Source organism: Ambystoma mexicanum, chromosome 9, assembly GCF_040938575.1.
Source record: "Ambystoma mexicanum isolate Mex_15411 chromosome 9, UKY_AmexF1_1, whole genome shotgun sequence".
Lineage (NCBI taxonomy): Eukaryota > Metazoa > Chordata > Amphibia > Caudata > Ambystomatidae > Ambystoma > Ambystoma mexicanum.
The window spans coordinates 1,459,819,358-1,459,839,012 of NC_090931.1; the positions used below are offsets into that span (position 1 = coordinate 1,459,819,358).

The following is a 19,655-nucleotide window of genomic DNA, read 5'->3' on the forward strand; positions in this document are numbered from 1 at the left end:
ACTGGCGAGAACTCTGAGCCAAAGTATAGAATGGTCCCGATGTACTATGATGGGGATATAGTGGGTAGGTTATATCACACTACGATAAAGGAGCCTTTGGAACTAAAATGGTACACAGAGGTATGGGTAGACCTAGAGGGAACGGGGAAATGTATATATATGACCTGCCCGCCAGATGAATATGCTAGAAGGGGGGAAAGCCTCCGGGGAGTCTGCAGAGCCTGGATGCCTATAAAAGGAACACCAGCATGGGAGGAGGCAGTGTTAGATGAGAAGGAACGTGAACGGTGGGGGAGCTGCGTTATTCGTTACTTAAGTAACGAAAGGGGGGAGATGTAGGGGAGGATAGGTCATTAGGACCCCCCTCACATACATCCCCGACCCAGGTGAAGACTCATGACTCGTCGGCGGCCCCCTCACCCTAAGGGCCCAGGAGGCGGGGGGGCTGCGGATCGACACATGAGGCTGCACGACTACAGGATAAGACATAACATAGACCCCATTTTGTATTAAGACAACTCCATTTTGTGTAAAAAGGCGCTAAAATCCAGTCCATGCAAAGTTGCTTGCACACTCGCACACACAGAAAGATGCAGCCTGACCCCTGCTTGACTGCGCTCACAGGAGCATACACTTCCCCCCAGCCTCCACCTCATGGTAGATCCGCTGAAGGCCTGTTCTCACGAGCAACCAGACACGAACAAAAAACAAAATAAACACTGGCCTTCCGCAGTACATCATTTGCCCCAGCTGTGACCGGGCTTGTTAGAAGGTAACTGAAACCAGCCCAATCCTGCAGGCCCTGACCCTGTACCAAGCCCTCTAAGTTGGACGGTGTCGCGCCCCTTACCCCCACCAACCCCCGAGGCACCTTGCATAACGAAATAAGCATTTGTGTAATATATGTTGTGTTGACTAACGTTTGCTGCTATTCTGGAGACGTGTGATTTAAGAGTAATATGTGATCACTCCTGTACATGATGTAAGAAAGTGCATTTGTAATGCACGATGATCAGCCGAGGCAGTAGAGCCAGATTGTACTGTGTTGTAATATGCAGTGCTCTTTCTTACATACAACCCAACCTAATGCTACCTCATGTTCGTATGTCAACTACTGATGTGAAATACTGTGTTAAATGGCAAAACCCTCTCCAGCCTGTGTTCCCATTTTAATGTTATCATATGTGTATAATACCAGAAGCTCCAAGTGTTGTCACCCACCCTTGCCAATAGTGCGGGAAGCTGCCCTGTGCAGCGAAACAGGTCCAGAGCTGCAAGGTCGTCTTCCCCCTCCTCCCCCTCCCAGGCCCACTAGGAATAGCTGGTGTTCGAACAGCACAGCCTCGCCTCCCCTCCCAATCTTGCTGGGCCCGCTTCAAGCATTCACCTCCCCCATGTCAAAAGGCCGCCACAGCCTGACTCTATGAATTACGAGCTACCTGGTCCTAAATCCCACCATCTCCCGGGCACCGGTTACATGCCCCCCACAGCCCATTGGTATCCCTGTTTACCCCAAGTTAATGGCCCTTGAAGGGGGCGCCCAGCCTTGTACTAACAGATCGTAATACGGTCCTTCATTATAGCCACCAGGACAGGGCGATCGAATAACCCCCCTCTGTACCCCTGACCCTGCACATGGACTTGTGGGACTACCATACCTGAACCCAAATGTCACTACAACAGATGATAGGGATACCCCCTATCACATATCCATGTCCCTGTCCTCTCCTTGAGCTAAGGTCAATGTGTCACAGGATTTATCAGATACCTGACATTGTAGAATGTGACACATGATTGCGAATGTGTGGCCACAAGGGCAAGTGTTAGAGCAGCCACCAATCATCAATACAAGTTATGTCCGGCCCGCAGCTCCACCCCGAAGAGCCCAGCTGACCCGTCTACCCCACGTGGCACCGCACGGAAGTCCGCCAATCCTGTAACAGCAACAGTATACATTGTATACCACCTAGCCTTCACCACCCAATCCCTAAGACTATGTGCCCCCTATAGCTTGTGTCATGCGTGACGTTAGTTCTGTAATAAGTAGGACTGTCCTTGCTATTGTCAGACAGAGCGCTCTCGGAATTTGCAGAGTCCTTTGCATGCCCTATATTGATTTATATAAAACCCTTTTGATCTCACCCCCACTTGGTCCTGGTCTCATTCCCCTCCTGGGGTGTGTCCTTTATTGCCTCTCACTAAGGGGGGTGCGTTTTTGGGGGACGCTCACAAGATTCAGAAGCTTTTCCAATCTTGGTTGTCTCTTATGGTCTCATGGCTAGGCCAGATAAATTCGATTAAGATGGTAATGTTACCCAAAGTACTATATCTGTTTCAAGCCCTCCTGATTCGGGTCCCGACCGCTTTTTTCCATACACTTTACGCAATAATATCAAAGTTTATATGGAACAACAAACCGGCCCGGGTCGCATTGAAAACGTTAATGCTACCCCCAAATATGGGGGGGAGTAGGACTCCCTAATTTTAAGGAATATTATCGCACAGCACAGGTCTGAGTGATAGAGGAATGGTTTGGATAAGAGTCCAATAAGAGACGGTATCATATGGAAAGAGCTATAGTGGGGTCTAGAATGGGAGAGAAACTGTGGCTGCCTGATAAATAGACCTTGGAACATACAACACCAAAGCGACGTTACCAGATTAGTGGAAGAAATTTGGGATCAGGCGATTAAGCAACATCATATCACCTAATTTCCCTCCCCTTTCACTCCCTTATTCGCAAATCCACAATTCACTTCGGCACTACCGGCAAACTTTCTTGGAATGGAAAACAGCTGGTTATACTAAGTTTCGAGATATATTTTTGGGACAAGATATTAAGTCCTTTGCTCTTTGCAAAGAGGAACTTGCCCTTCAGGAGAGTCAGCAATTTAAATACTTTCAGGTTCACCATTGGCTGATAGCTCCATCTAATAAATCAGCGGCTTTAAGGAAACTCACTCCTTTAGAGCAACTTTTGACCTCAAGCTCAGGAGATACACATATGATCTCTAAACTTTATAAGTAATTAACAGATGCACCTCCAACAACTGCATCTACTTTCCAACAGGCTTGGGCTAAGACTCTGGTTATAGACCAACAAATGACGCATGGACCCGGTTGTAATTAGACATCCCAAAAATGACTAGTTCTATACAGATTAGGGAATTTTGGTTTAAACTAATGTTCCAATGGCACTACACCCCGGAACACTTAGATAAGATTGCCCCGTCGGTTTTACTTCTTTGTTGGCAGGGATACGGGGGGAGAGGAGACTGGTTACATGTTTGGTGGTCTTGTCCTAAACTGTATCAATACTGGCGGGAGGTGCAGGGGAATATAAAGGACATGTTTTCTTTTAAGACGGAGAGAAGCCAGGAAGAAATGCTGCTAGGTATGACACAACCAAATAATGTTTTATGGCCAAAGCACAAGAGAAAGGCTCTTTATATTCTTCAGTTGGCAGCCTTCCTGGTTTTGGCTCAGAATTTGATATCTGCGGACCCACCACACATCAAAGACTGTTATTATAAACTTTTGAATTTTGTGTCTTTGGAATGGGTTACTTATTTGATTCAAGGGGAACAGGCTAAGTTTTTATCGGACTGGGCCTCGATTCTGAACTTTTTGCACTGAGACTACACGGCCTGGTTTAGCTCTTTTTTGACGGATTGTCAGCAACAGGTGAGACTTGGTGCGTTCCTGTCAAATTCCATCAAGCTTAACTGTGGAGTTCTGCAGGGCTCATCGCTCTCGCCTTTGCTGTTAAACCTGTATATTCGGCCTCTATTGCAAATACTGAGATGTTACGGGTTGAATTTCCACTCTTACGTAGACGATACTCAGATTTTCATAAAAATGACTCATTTTGCAGAAGCATTCAGTAAATTGGGGCAGTGTCTGGATGAAGTTAGCGATGGATGGCTAACAATCAAGTACAACTTAATGTAGCTAAGACTGAACAAATTTTGTTCGGACCTAGACATCTGCTGACAGCACCGAAGAAATTGCCCATTCCAATGCTCCTAGGAAAAAAGCTTAAAATCTTTATCCAGGGTAAAAAACTCATGTTGCGTGTGGCAAGATGACCTCGGCAGCGAAGGTCAGGTTGGAGCAAAGGTTCAGGCAGTACACTTTGTTCTGAGACTCCTTCGCCAGGCACTACCATATATCCCTAAAAAGGATCATACTTCCGTGGTTGGGGCATTGACTAGTGCTCATTTGGATTATTGTAATAGTCAACTGTTGGGTATCCCATCTAAACAAATTCAACGACTCCAAAAAGCACAGAACGCGAGCGTCAGGATGATTTTCAAGTTGGACAGAACTGCCCGTGTGTCATCATTTCACCGTGATTTGCACTGGCTTTCTATAGAGGATCGCATAAGGTTTAGGGTAGGCTGTATAATTTTTAAATCTGTAAGTGGTATTGCCCCTCCATATCTGAGGGAACTGATTCAGCCATTCCTGATGTATTGACCCCACCCTTTATATTGTACCCCTACACCTATCTAATGCCCATATAAGAGCTTAAACTGTTCAAGAAGAATGTAGTGAAGATCAGAACTTTGATTTCTCAATATTTGTTGACAATCACGCTGTCAAAATCATAATGCTTACATTTCTCTTGTGATCTTATAGTCTTCCTTTCAAGTTTAAGTTTGCATGACTATTAGGTACTCACAATGCCTTTCAGGGTTCACTACACTGTCCAAGGTTCCTATCTCTGTTCGAGATTCATAGTGCCTTTCAGAGTTTACCATGCTGGTCAGGGTCCATGGCTCTTTCAGAATTCACAAAACAGTCCAGAGCATGATATGCTTTAGAGATTATTGTGTTTATCAGGTTGACAGAGTCTGTTGCTAAGTGGACTAAGGCATCCACTACAGGGACCTGTGTTTGGCCTCATGGTCACAGGTTTGAATCCTGGCAGGTTTGCTCTGCCCTTCATCCTTCTGAGATTGATAACACGAGTACCATTAAGTTGGATAACCATAAACATCTGTTATCTGCCAAGAGGCCCCTCGGTTGGTCAACATGTGCTCTACAAATACATCTGTAATGTTATGTTACAGAGTCCTTCATAAACTTGGTGCTGTTCCAGGTTCACAGTGCCTTTCAGAGCTCACAAATCTTTACAAGTTTACATTTTCTCAAGGGTCACATCCCTTCACAGGGTTCTCAAAACCTCATGAGTGATATTTCCTCAACAATTTCTTAGAGCTTTAGGTCACTCTTCACCACGCTCTAGGAGATTCAGGTTTCACTACTTTTCCAAAGATTCTCAGAGCTTAAGGCAACGTGTCCCAGTGTACTCAGAACCTCAGGCTCAACTACATTTGACAGGGGAATTCTAAAGTGTATCCCTGTTAGCGCTATTTCGGAAAAATATTTTCAAAATACAACAGTAAGAGAACAGTTTCTTTAATTCCAAAATGTTCTACCACATGTACATTTTTATGTGATTGTGTGTTATGTGAAGGCATCAGGAAGTAGACACAGACACCAGAGTAAAGCCTTGGCTACAAACATTTATTAAAATCACAATGTGGTTGGGATAAGGCCTACCTTACCCTATGCTAAGGTGGAAGTTCCCTACTTAACTGAAACTAAGGATAGTCTGTGTTAGGAAGTTCAATGTAAATGTCTGTCTGTGTCCAAACCCTATACTTGCCCTCACATATATTTATAGAAACTGTGTAGAGATATCAGCATCAAATGAAAAAGTGTTCAAACAATGGTCAGAAAGGGGCTCTACCTTCCTCAGGATTCCAAATAGTTCACTTTCAATCACAAGGGGATCCCTTCCCCATGCTTTCAAGTCTCTCACTGTTTTCACAACAACACAATTCCTCAGGATGTTTCCCAATTGTCAGGCTTTTTGGCACTTTCAGCAATATCATATAGTTCAACTCTTTCAGTTCACTAAGTACCAGCTCCTCTTGATGTCCAACCATAAACTTAGAGATGAGTCAAATGAAGTTGTCGGACCACATGGCACACCCACTGCAGGCCACGCAACCGACACACCTGGTTGGCTTCTTTTCCACAATGATACCACCACTTCTTCAGCTCACCAGTGCTATTGGACATTGATTCTTGTAGACCTTTTCAACACTTGTTTTGCCACCATTCACTTGCTTGAGTATCACAATCTTTTCATAGTTTTGCCACAGTTTCAACTTGTAAAGTTCTTCTTTTGCTTGTGGCTCTTGCAATGCTTGTTTCTTCTCAGCTTCTACAATACACAGTTCTTTATATTCATTACTAATGCTTGTTCTCTTTAGTTTCCATGATTCACAGTTCCTTTGTATCAGGCAATGCTTTACTCTGCTGTCCATGCATGTGGCATTCACTCATTATTACTGTCCTATGGTTCAGTATTCAAACTTCCATTAATTCATGTAATAAATAACATGACTGCAAATTTCCAGTTCACTCTCCTGCTGGAAATTTGCACCCTGCTTGTTGGCTTCTTTTTTTTATTTTTTCTATTTATTTATAGTGCGCTAGCCACATTTTTCTACTTTTAGCACATATTACACAAACGTATAAAAAGAAAATATACACATTACAGTTACATTTACAGATAATCATTCAGAACACTCATATTTCAAATAAAAAAAATAAAAAAATAATCAATCAAAAGACAAAGAAAAAAGAGAAAGGAGAAAAAGACACCTGGTACATAACATGGTATAAGATACAAAGCATAACAGAATGTCTTGATGTTTCTTCTCCAGAAGTTTTTTAATTTACCAATAACCAAACAATATTATAGGGACCACCTTTCCTATATAAAACCGGATAAGTGGCAGTATGGAAAATGTGCAATATTTAGATATCATTCTTTTTATTTGGGCTCCCAGCTTCATCATTTTTATGTCAATGGATAGAAGAAGATGGCTTTTAGTTGGATGGAATTCAATTGAGGCTCCCAAGTAGGTCAGTTCAGATACAATTTCTATGGGTAGCGCTTTACTAACTTTTTCCGATGTTTAAATATTAGTACCCTAGACTTTGTTGGATTAATGGTTAGGTTATTATTACGAGCATAGATCTCCAATGCAGATAGAAGACGTTGCAGCCCAACCTGCGAATGATCCAAAACTAAAACGTCATCCGAATAAGCCAGCCAATACATTTTTGTATTACCAATACATGGTGCCATTAGTCCTATCTCATGGAGCCATCTAGGTAAGTCAGCCATAAAAAGAATGAAAAGAGGTGGAGCTATAAGGCATACCTGATGCACTCCTCTCTCAATCTTAATAGGGCTTGACAATAGTCCAGATCTGGATAATCTCACACGCATTGTTGTATCAAAATGTAGCTCTCTCAAAATTGATAGTAAATTGGGAGGAACCCACCAGGCGTCTAGTTTCTTCCACAGGAGATTCCTGTTAATTGTGTCGAACGCCTGGGAGAGGTCAATCCATGCCCCAAAGAGAGGGGGGCCACCCTTTTTAAGAGAGTCCACAGTTAAGCAGCTCAAAACTAGACCATTAAGTAATGTTGACAGTCCCTTCTTGAACCCCGTCTGCTGCCTAGCTATGATTCCCTTCGATTTGGCCCACGTCTCTAACTCCCCCAATATTAAGTTGGCAAAGATCTTACTGTCGGCATCTAAGAGGGAGATGGGACGATAGTTTGAGGCCAATAATCGATCCCTTCTTATAGATTGGTATCACAATGGATTGTTTACCCGTTTCTGGGAATTTCTTCAAGAAGATTATGTTGTCAAATAGATGTTTTAAGACCCGCGCCCAAGTCGAAGGGTTCATTTTCTGGATTGAATTACTGAGGCCATTTGACCCCGCCGCCCTAGAAGGGGAATATTTCCTTATCAACATTTCAAGGTCTGCAGTGGTAAAAGCAAACAACCACTTAGATATGATTTTTATCTCACGGGTCGATGTATCCGTATATCCATAGACCTCCGAGAAGTGGTCGACCCACAGTTGTTCTTGTATGATATGAGTCCTGTTTCTGACCAGGGGAATCATAGTTAGATCCAACTATTGTCCAGAAATCTCTGGAATTCCTCAGGCATAATGAACGGAGCATTCTTTCTCCATCTTGTTGGAGTACAAGATGCCTGTGTGATCACAACCAGTTTCTATAATTGTTGTTCAGAATTCGAACACCTTCTCTGTAGGTCTCAACATCACAGGGCATTTTTCTTAACGCCGTCCTTTGTTGCCTCAAACTTTTCTTCTGTTCCAGAATTTGAACATTAAAGGTGTGTTTATGCACCATATGCAGTTTCTGAAGCTGGGCATCTGATGGAGACAAATTTGAGAGGAAGGGAAGAAAAGCACTCCGGGTCACAATATCCCGACAATTGTTGGTCAGAAAGTTGATCAACCAAGTCATTCATTTTATTATTGAGCACTTTCCCCCCTCTATCAAATTTCCTGATGTGATTCCCGGCCAGATTGGAGAACAATTTATGGTCATAAAGAGAAATAACTGAATCACACTCAAAGCACAGGGTCGCCTCTAACATTGCATGATCATCGATATTTGCATCTCCTATTCAAAATCCTTGACAACTCTCAAAGACTTTCCCAGAAGCAAAGAAATAATCACTTGTTGAAAAAGCTGTTCCCCTATGCCAATTCGGAATGGACGGAATGTCCCCCCAAATGTTGCCATTAAACAGATATAGATCCCAGTCCCTCATAAAATGTACCTACATAATGCCATTACTGCTTTTTGAACGAATACTTCCTGTATATGGATCATTTGTACAGATACATTGTGAGTTCAAATCTCCAGCCAGAATTCTTTCACCTGCTGGATATTGGGAGGAGCACTCAACTAGACAATCTGAGAGAGATTGCAGGAACTCATTTAGGGGCGTACGCGGGGGTTCCAGTACAGATTTACAACTCTCCAGTTTGAGCCAAATTGAATGCCTCTTTTCATTACTCTTACTATTAAGATGCCCTGTCTTTCTTTGGATAGTACAATTGAAGCATTAAAGGCATCGTTGTAACAAGCAATGAGAAGACCCCCCATTGGTCTACCACCTCCCAAGCACAGTGCCAGCTGTTGAAACATAGAGAACCCATTGATCCCCACTACACACGTTAACCATGATTCCTGAAACAGAATCAAATCATAAGTCTTAAATATATGGGATTTTCTGGGCTTGAGAAAAAGAGGCATATCCTCTGGTATTCCATGAGAGTACATTAATCTGGCTCTTTACTAGAGCTTCTGCTGACTGAAACAAATTTTCAAAAAGACTTGCTGTCATGCTTACTATATGGTGCTGAACTATGGGGAAGCTGTTTTAAGAAAGAGTTGAACGCATTTGAAGCAAAAGTGCTAAGGATATTGTTGAGGATGCCTAAAAACCTTTCAAATGAATATTTATTGCTGGAATGTGGACTGATTAGTGTGAATAGTCTTATTGAACTAATGGTGGCTATGTTATATGTGAAACTGAATCGACTTATCAATGGAGCATTTGTGATAAAGGTTATGGAACAATATGGTAGTTCAACCACCAAACTGAATTTTGTCACCATAAAAAGGTGGCATAAGGTGTATGATAAGTGGACAAAAAATAATAAAGATGACTGGTTGCTGTTCTCTATTGGGCAGATCAAGCAGAAATTAAAAAGATTAATCTGTGAACTAGATTATGAACAGATGACAGTAAACCTGGGTGAAAAAGCAAATAGTGGACAATTCCTTAATCATTGGATGTCCAGGGGAGGCAAACCCACCTATCAGTATGCATTTTCAGAGTGTAACATGCTCCGATGGTATTTACAGTTTAAATTTAATATCTGTAACATATTAGTAATATTAGGTGCAAAAAATGGTATTCATAAGGACGCTAGATATTGTAGACTATGTGGGATAAATACATTGGAAACTGCCTATCACATTATATGTGAATGTGAAAGTCTTGATGAAATACATAGGAAATATTTAATGAAATATAATAACAATACGTATAAGTGCAATATGTCCAAAATGTGGTTGAGTCTTATGGCTGGAAATGATATGAATTTAATTTTTTATCTGATGAAGTTTTATGTGAAGATTTTAGAACTATCAAATGGTGTATTGATGTTTTTATAGCAATATTTTAATCAGTGGCAGATAAAGATGTGTGACGTATAGTATGTTCTGGGAAAACCTTGTGATTTTATGTGTTTTATATGTAAAACTGTAATTGTTATATGCATATTAATTAAATAAATAAATAAAAAGACTTGCAAAATTATCTGAGGTACCATTTATCACATGTTCAATGGGGCAGATACATTGCCGCTCATACTTTGCGTAGCGAAGGATCGCTCCTGATTCAGATAGTTCATCGATTGTACTATGCAGGACAAGCCTGTGAGATCCTCAGTCCCCGTTGGTCCCATGCCTCTACCTCCCCCAGAATTAAATCCAAAGTAAGTCTTGATTTTAAGACTACTTCGGCAATGTTAGTGTCGGAACCAAAAGGGAAACTTATGTCAATGTCTGCAGTCGAAAAGTACTTCAGTGCCGGAATTAACTTAATTTCTGATAGAATCGTTGATCGATTTAACGATAACCCATTTTGCACATCCGGCAATTTTCTTGAGAGGAAAACCTTTAGCTCCAATGATTGTTTAGATGAGCTAGATTTATTTGGTGGCTCCTCCAGAGGCTTTATAGTCAGTGGAAGAGCTCTTGTTGGATTATTTGCACTGTTCCCATTCACTATTCGTGGCAATGCCTGTTTCACTAGTGGATTACTTTCGATCATTAAACGGGGGAGACCCTGACCACAGATGTTATTCAGTTGCCCTGTACTACCTTGAGCCCCCTCATTGGTCACTGTGGGCACTTTCCCTGAAGTTTCAGAATCTGTACATTTAGTCTGTTTCAGAACAATGGGGGCCATTTTCACTGTGGAGCAATTTTCTTTGGTGGCTCAACTGAGTCCGTTTGCCTTCCGACAGTAAGCTTCACTATTTCTTCATTTTCAGTGGGATTATGATCTTTTAATCCTTTGTCTTTAGAGATCTTCCTCTTTTTCCTTTGCCAGTTGTAGATGCCTTGTCTTCCAGCATTGTTTCTTCTTGTTTCTTCCTCCTTTAGTTTTCACAGAAAACAATTAGAATCTGATGTCTGATGTTTTCTCTTCCTTTGCCTTGATTATTGGGGGCCAAGTTTGGGACTTCATCTGTTACCTTCACCATTTCTTTCCTTCTCATTTTAGACTTTCCATTCAATTTCTTTTTTTTAGGCACTTCTAAGTCCATGCCTGAGGATGAAACATTTATTATTGACCCCTGCTCCGACTGTTCCTCTGGGAGCTCAGGATCAACCACCAGCGCCAGCCGTAGGAATTCCTCCATCATGGAGGCTGAGAGAGGAGTATCATTTAAAATTGGATCCAAGAGGGCATTTGGGGAGTCTACTTTACTTCTTTCCACTGTCATTTGAACCGGGTGATACGATTTCTCTAGTAGAATTCCACTTTTAACTCCCCACACAATTCTGCCAAGAGGTCCATTTTCACTGATTACTCTTTGGTTAGTTTACGGAATTCACTCAGGGATTCACCCATACTTCATTGATCGCAGATTTGAAAGCCAACATGGTTATTTCATTTATCTCCAAGTCCTTCATGCTCTCTAGTAAAATGCCCGTATACTGTTGGACCTCTGTTTTCAGATTTTCAAACACTTTGACCAATGAGCTTAGGACAAAGTTCAAGGCCGTTATTGTAGGTGGCACGTGTTCTTGAGATATATTCACCGGTGGCTGATTACACATCATTTGAGAGTTAGATGTTGGTTTAATGAGCTTCAGGGGAGCAAGCCCTCTTCCCTGTTCGAGGGCCTTCTCTGCTGACGTCATATATGATTCATGTGATAAATCTTCCAGACCAGCAATTTCCATCTCGAGTAGATCTTCATCTCTTGGTTCAGTGAGATTTAGAATAGTTTGGACTTGGGGGTCCTCAGACTGTAGAGATACCGCCCCCTGAATGGGTAGATCATCTACAGTACAGTCCATTGTTGACTCTATAGCTGACATAAAATGATTTGAAATGGCGTTCTTCATGGTAGTCGTTCTTAGCGTGTAATTAAGATTTCCTTTGAATAGGTCTCGGATAGGTTGACTCATAGGAGTTGATTCACCCATTTCCTGCCTGGCCACAGCCAACGTTTTCGAGATCCCCGAACCAGTTGGAGACAAGTTGTCTGAAAGGTAAACGCTAGGTGGTGGGAGAAATACTCCCCCAACCCGACTTATATTGTTTGAAGACACTTCTTCCACCCATACCTGCACCCTGGTTCTTCGTGCCACCCTCATTGACATTGTTCGACATATTATAGCTGCTTTCTACTCCCTGGGAAGCACTTCGAAGATTATACATTTCCAGGGGTAGCGTAAAAACTCACCCCCGCAGTTGGGTCAAAAAAGAAAAGTCTGCAGTCCCCAAGGTCGATGTACTTTTGGGGTGAGGTTTATGCATGTAAAGAGAGTCTTGATGTAAACACGCTTCTATAGCAAGAGCAGAGTTCTCGGGTCAAAGGCAAGAAGAAAACAATCCCCGGATCTGGATACACATGTTTAATTGGTGGAACACTGAGAGGTCATAAGCACTGACCAAGATGCCGGCTAGACCTTAGCTCCGGCGGAGCTATCAAAACAGAACTTCTCCTGGTCCAAGATCTGCTATGTTGATTCACTTTAAAGTACACTGCTGTTTGGGCCCTTTCGTGGCCTTCCCAATTTCAGTTCGGTATTCACAAACCGCTCCGTTCATCCACTTTCACATTACCGTAGTCATTAAACATCAGTGTTACATGTGGACCGTCAATCCCATTGCCTCCGCGGTCCTCGGCTCACGCACGAGCACTCCGACCTGCCTTAACAACACGGCATGCACCACTGCGTCCCGGAGTCATTCAGCCTCACTTGACTCACCGGGTACACTGTCTTCGTGTGCCCTTCTCTGCTTGGGCGGTGCTTCGTGGCTGCTGCTGTTCCCGGCTCGACAGGCCTTCTTCCAAGGTTTCCGACACCTCAGACGACTGGAGAGGGAGTCCTCTTGACTCTAGGAGGTCAGCAGGCTGCCGCTGCCACCGGAGACATTCCAACAACGCCCGTCAAAATCTGCTTCCGCTGCAACGACTCTGCAGCATCTCAGCACTTCAGACATGCGTCTCCCTGCCTCTTCCTCCGGCTTCTCCGTCAGCAAGCATTCCACAGGGGATTTCCTTCTCCTTCCTTTTCTCTTCTTCTTCATTAGCCTCGCCTGAGCGGGCCGTTTATACCACCCCTTTGGCTTCAGGTGCAGGCCATTCACATTGAGTTCCTCTTCTTCATCTCAGTACCAGAGTGGAGTTTGTGTATGTCTGAGTTAATAAAGGAAGGATGTATTTTCCTATGTGGTCTCTTCCTCGTCTCAGTATAACAGTGGAATACATTGGGAGATGGTTTTCTAATCTGCTGATTAGTATCTTTTCTCTCTTTCATGCCTGACCTGCCCCCGCTGATCTACCTGTCCCTTTGTTTTGGTTTGCACACTGAGGCCTATGGGTGTGTGGCGCTTGAAGAATTACAAATAAAATACAAATACAATAGGGAAGGGATTGGAGATATCCCATAAAAGCCTGGGGGACATTTGACAACTTATGAAAGGGAGATGGGGAATGTTGTGTCTCACTCAAGGGGGCCTCATCGCCATTCTCCAAGTCTCCTCCTTCGAGGTGATCCTCCCTCGCATATCTACCCCCAGGGCCACGATACAAGAGTGATGGCCTTTCCCTGGCCACCTGGGGGGAGGGTATTTTGGGGAAAGAAGTGAGGACGACGTCAGGTTCCTCAGAGTAAGTAACGTGGTAATCATGACTTTGAGATTGAAAATTGCTGACTCCATGACCGGGCTTTATTTATTTTAGCATTTGTGTAATGCCCAGACCCAAGGATATCACAGTGTTTGTACAGGTGGATACCCATAGTAAAGACCTCAAAACCACCCTGTCCAGGTTGTCTCTGAAGTAAGGCATTTTTTTGTACCGTACACTGTAGGGTCTTTGTATATATTTTTTAAAGACTTTTTACATTTCAATATTTTAAAGTACTATTTTCATGTTGGTGAAGGTGTTTTTTAGATATGCTGTTGCTAAGGGTTATGTTGTGTATAGTGTCTTGTGATTTCCCCTTTTTTTTAAAAAAACAGTCAAAACCGTGCTGGTGTACCGGAAAGGGAAAGTATAAGTAAACCTACAACTAAAAGAACCATACACTGCATTCCTTTGTCCGTTCTTTCCTTTTGTTTGCCAGTAACTTTAACTTAGTGTCTTTTTTCTTAGGGGTATTTGGGGAAAATCATGCCCTAATATTTGCTCATTCCTCTTCTACCCCAGTGGGGCTCACCGGGGTAGTCTTAGACCCAGGTAACTGGGGGTTGAGATAGGTAAGAGGCGGGTCACGTCTTCAGTAAAGTTATATAATATGTATATTGTGTGCCTGCCTATGCTTGTCTACCATTAAAGTGCATGGTAGACCCCTGCTACACTAGGGTCAATATGAATTTGGCATCTCCCAGGGACTCCACAAGCTCCTTTCTACCTGGCAGGTTATATGTGTCGAATTTGGAGATCTCATTTAGCGTCAGAAGTCTATGCAGAAACACCAGCTGTTGCCACATTTCAGTACTATCATGCTCGGGAGGACCACTAACTGTAAGACCGCTTGATAACCCCAAGGTATAGCATTTTCGTCAATTCTTCCCTGGTGATCTTCTTCCTGGCATCCGGAAGTTGATAAGGCCTCAACTGGATTACTCGTCTGGGCGTGGTACCAATGTTTTTAACAATGCAACGCATTCTTACTGGTTCAAGGGAGTCCACTTAGGGATATAACTCCAGAAGCTTCACAAGTTATTTTTGGCAGGATCTCAATAGGCTCAGAGGGATGGTTACCCCGTGGATGTTAGTTGGCAATTAAGTCTCCCAGGCGTTGTTGTCAAAAAGGGCCAGCAGGGACGGGTTGCTCTTCTCAAATCAGGCCTTTAACTTGTTAATGTGAAATAACTGGGTTGGTTTTCTTCTGTTGGCTTACTGGGCTTTATAAGTTAGGTTAGTCACAAGCGTAGTGATAGTATAAGGCTCTTGCCAATTGGCCAGTGGATTGTTTTGTGTAGTTGGCAGAAGAATCGTTACTTTGTTGCCTACTTGGGAGACTTGTAACTTCACTTTTTGATTGTAGGCCTTCTCCTGTTGTGCCTGTGTGGCTTGGAGACAAGGTTTTATCAATCCTCAGACTTTACCCCTATATTCATTTCTGTTCCGTATCATGGGGTGATCAATGGTTTTCCAGCTGTCGGCCCCTCCCAATCTTCACTTGTTATATCTAATACGCCTTGTGCCAGGACCAGATCATTCCAGTTTTTCCCATTCTCCTCCTCAAACAGTTTTCTCAGGATCCGTTTGAAAGTTTGATTGAAACTTTCAACCAACCCATCTGTCTGGAGATGATATATCAAAGTCCTTAATGTCTTGAAATTCTTAAGACCCTTCATATCGCCTATTAATTTGGACATGAAGCTGCTGCACTGGTCGTATCTTCATAGAGAAGCCAACTCGAATGAAGAATGGAACAATTACTTAATGGCCTTGTTGGTGTTGCTGCTTAGTGAGATGACTTCTGGATACCTGGTTGCATAATTTATGATAACCAGGATGTACGTATTCCCTGTCCTAGATGGCTCCAACAATGCAATAGAATGGGACATCCATAATGTGCAGTGGTTGTAAGGGTGCTAAGGGTGCTCTTAGTAAATCATCTGACAAAGTTTTCTGACAAATGGGACTGACTGTGCAGAACTGTTTGATGTGTGCATACTTTTCTGACCAGTAGAACTGGCTGAGCATGCTTCTTTGAGTTTTCTCTAATCCCAGAAGCTTGGCAGTAACGTTTGAGTGGGCTAGCTCCATTAATGCCTTTTGGAACGGCTTAGGGACCAATAGTTGGTAGTCATTTGTTCCTTTCTCTTTGGATTAATATCAAATCTGTATTGGAGCCTTTTCATTTTGATTAAGTGGAGGGTCTTCAGGGCTGTGTCTCTCGTCTTTGGGGATCCTATTCTTCCAGGCCTGTGCCAGTAAGAAGTCTGTTTGTTGTGCCTCTGAAAATTCCAGTGAGGCAGGGCCTGTGGCTCCCATGGGATATTGATTTTCTCTCTGAGATTCCGTTAGTCTCCAAACTTCGCTTCGGCCCCTTCTGTGTCCCAGAGATCTTCAACCTCATCAATATCCGGGACCAAGATTTTCTCGCACACCAGCTGAGCTATGAGGTGGCTGGGTTTTATCACATATGTCAGGTTTCCCCCATTCAAAGGACTATTTTTACTTTTCCACTATAGTTCCCATCCAAGACTCCCACTCCCGCATCAACGGAGTGTTTGTGGGCTAGGCCGGACTTGAGTCCTGTCTGGCATGATCTGACCATACATACCCTACGATACCTCCACTAAAATACCGGATTGACCAGGGTCTTCAATATGGGTGTGATGACAACCTCCTTGCTTCCAAATAGGTGACGTCCCGCAGCCCTTGGTGTGGCCTTTGATGGTAAGCGGGTGGTCTTCATGATGCAGACTATTCTTAATAGCTTTTGGTGTTTTCAGGGACCTCTGTAATTGTGGTCTAAACAATCCCATGATGACACCATGTGTCAAAGATGGCCTCAAGAACACCCAGACTTGAAAAGATGTCTTCCCACATGCCCAGCCCAGCCTTCCCTATATTGGTAGCAACTACTGTCTATAATTCTATCTAAGGTGATGGCCTAAAGGTCCTAGCTTATTTTACTCCCTCACAAATCTTTTAGCAGAACCTATCCTGACAACTAACTATATTTCAATATGGTCTGGTGCCTTTCCAATTGCCCACTTTCTCCACGATGTTCCTTCTCCTTACTCGCTCTCTCCTTTCTCTTCTTTCTCCCCTCTGTCTCTTCCCTGCTTCTACCCAGTTCTTCTGTCACTCTGATGATCACACAGTATCTTAATTTGCACTCTCCTCTTCCCTCCCTACTCTCCGTGCTCATCTCTTCACCACTCTGTCCTCTCTACTTTCCACTCTCCTCCTCCTCGTCTCCGTCTTTCATACACTGCTTATACCTCAGGTATGATTCTTGCTCTCACTCATTTATTCCTCTACTCTCTCTCTCTAAAACCACTCTCACCTTCAAGCAATCTTTTATTCCCTCTTAAGCTCATCTACCACTCGCTTTCAACACCAGCACCTCAGCTGAAACAATCTCAACCTCATTCTTTGCAACACTCTGCACCACTGTCATTCCTTTGCCTGGTCTCTCGGTCGACCTCCACTCCACCTGACCTCATCCGAACACATCCTTGCTCCTTCTGTCTCTTGTGGGGGGATTATACCTAGGACTTCCTCTGGTGTTCTTTCCCCCCCCCCATTGGTTTGTTTGCTCACCTGGTTCTAGGCACCAATCGGATCTCCCAAACCTCCCCAGTGTTGTGCCAGAGCAGCAGGAAACTTTAAAATACTTATTTAGCGCCACACCCTTTTCTTTAAGACATTGCTTTAGTGTCAGTGGGAAGTGGTCTCCTGATGAGCTCCTGATGGTATTCCTCTTCCTCTATTTGATCTGTTTTGCAGAACTCAGCATCATTGTCACATGATGTAGGAAATGTCTGGAAATGAAACCACCAGCCAGAAGAAAGAGGTGGTGTGTCTCTCCCATTCTCTGTGCAGAGAGGGCACATTTTATCGGATGCTCCAGGATGGAAGGGTCATGGACACAAAAACCAAAGGAAAACGCAGGAAGAAAATCCCTCATTACTCATAAAATAGACTGGTTTAATGTGCAGCAGGGTACAAAGGAGGTTGCGTAAAGTCAGATTGTTTGAATAATTATCTTATATTATTGAAGAAAAAAGCTTGGAAAACTCAAGGTTTCATAGAGTTTATTTTCTCCGTAGAACTGAGTTGCAACTGTCACTACACTGCACTATATGATTGGATACCAGTGAAGCCTGTGGAAGCTGTCTTTTTCCTTTTTCCATCTACCTACCATTCACTTTCCCTCTTTATTTTATCTCCCTCTGGAACAGCCTCCCTGCCACTCTAAAACTTGAGGAGAACCATCTCTGGTTCCAGAAGCACCTCAAGACCTTCTTCTTTTCTTCTACCTTCACTCCCTCTCTCCTCTGCTGATCTGTTCTCTCTTGGCACCGTGCACCTGGCCACCCTCTGTCCCCCGGGCCCAGGTACCTGCTCACCCTGCCACGCTCCCGCACTGCCTCTGGGCCCCCCTTGCACTGGTGTATGTATCTGTACCCATACACCCCCCCTTTTTCTTCCTTTACTTATCAGACCTACCCTGTCTGCTGCCTTAAACCTAGCACTTGCAAATTGCTGGCTGCACTACCAATGTTTGTTGCCTTTATTATTTATTTATTGTTATTTTTCTGTTTCTCCTCTGCTTCGCACTTTCTACTCCCCCTTCCATGCACTTTTCCCTCCCCCTCTCCCATGCACTTGCATGTTCTCAATGTCACTGGGCCAAGTAAAATCGCTGTTTTGTTCTCCCCTGTTCCTCTTCCTTGCCTTGTCGCACTCTGAAACACCTGTGTACGAGCGCGATAGAAATAAAGTATCAATATCAATATGAGCACAGCAGTACTATATGTGTACAGAAGTCACCTAGATGTTCCTCTAAGGAAGGTTGCTTGTTAAAAATAAACCCTGATAGTTTAAAATATAAAGAAACATTAACATATAATTACATATATTTGATGAAAATGTATCCTGAGATCCCAGCCATTAGCAGAGCTTTACAAGTGTTTATAAATATTAATGAAGGACCCATAACAGAATTAATCAATTTCTAAAAATGTGTCATGGGGGAATCTTCCATTATTAAGATTTTTCTTCCTACCAGAAATAGGAAACTAAGGTGGTAAATCATGCATATTTACCCAAAATGCACCCTCAGTCATGCAGAGGGTGTGAACAATGCATGGGTTTCTCATGAAAGGTGATGTGACATGTCAAAATAAACATTTAGAAATTAACCAAAAATGTCAGTAAAGTCAGTCAGTATCCTTACATTTCTCCTCACTGTCCCTCACCATGTTTTAAGGGGATAATATGTGTGTATTAGCAGTACATGAGACCATATTGCATGCATGTGCTATTATGTGCAGACTATCACTCACCTGTTTATTGATTTACAATACTACATATGGAATCTTCCATTGTTATAATTGTGGATTAGCACAAACATATACAGAAAAGCCAGTTGGCTTTAATCCAAATCTCAGCAATATACAGGGGTGTGGTTCATTGGTGAGAAGAGTTAGGACCGATCCTCCCATGCAGCCATGAACGCAAGAATAAAAGCACCAGCCGGTCAGTGGCTCCAAGGAGGGTCAAATCTCAAAGGAGAACTCCCAGGACTGGGAGAAAACCTGATGGATCTGGCTGTCCAAATGTTGGGAAGGCAGGGAGCTTTCTTGTAGAAGACAGGTGGCATCCAAGAGAATCCAGGTATGAAGAGAGCAAAAGGACATAGGACTCTGCAGAGGGTGCGTGGGACACAAGAGCAGAGGAAACCTCAATAAATGTACTAACTAGGAAAGTAAACACACGGGGAAAACA

At 43.1% G+C, this 19,655-nt stretch overlaps 1 protein-coding gene across 4 annotated transcripts in view; it reads right to left on the reverse strand.

Annotated features, from left to right (window-relative positions):
- SPEG (striated muscle enriched protein kinase) overlaps positions 1 to 19,655 on the reverse strand; it is a 2,620,794-nt gene that overhangs the window by 1,134,468 nt on the left and 1,466,671 nt on the right. The gene's annotated exons all lie outside the window — the stretch shown is intronic.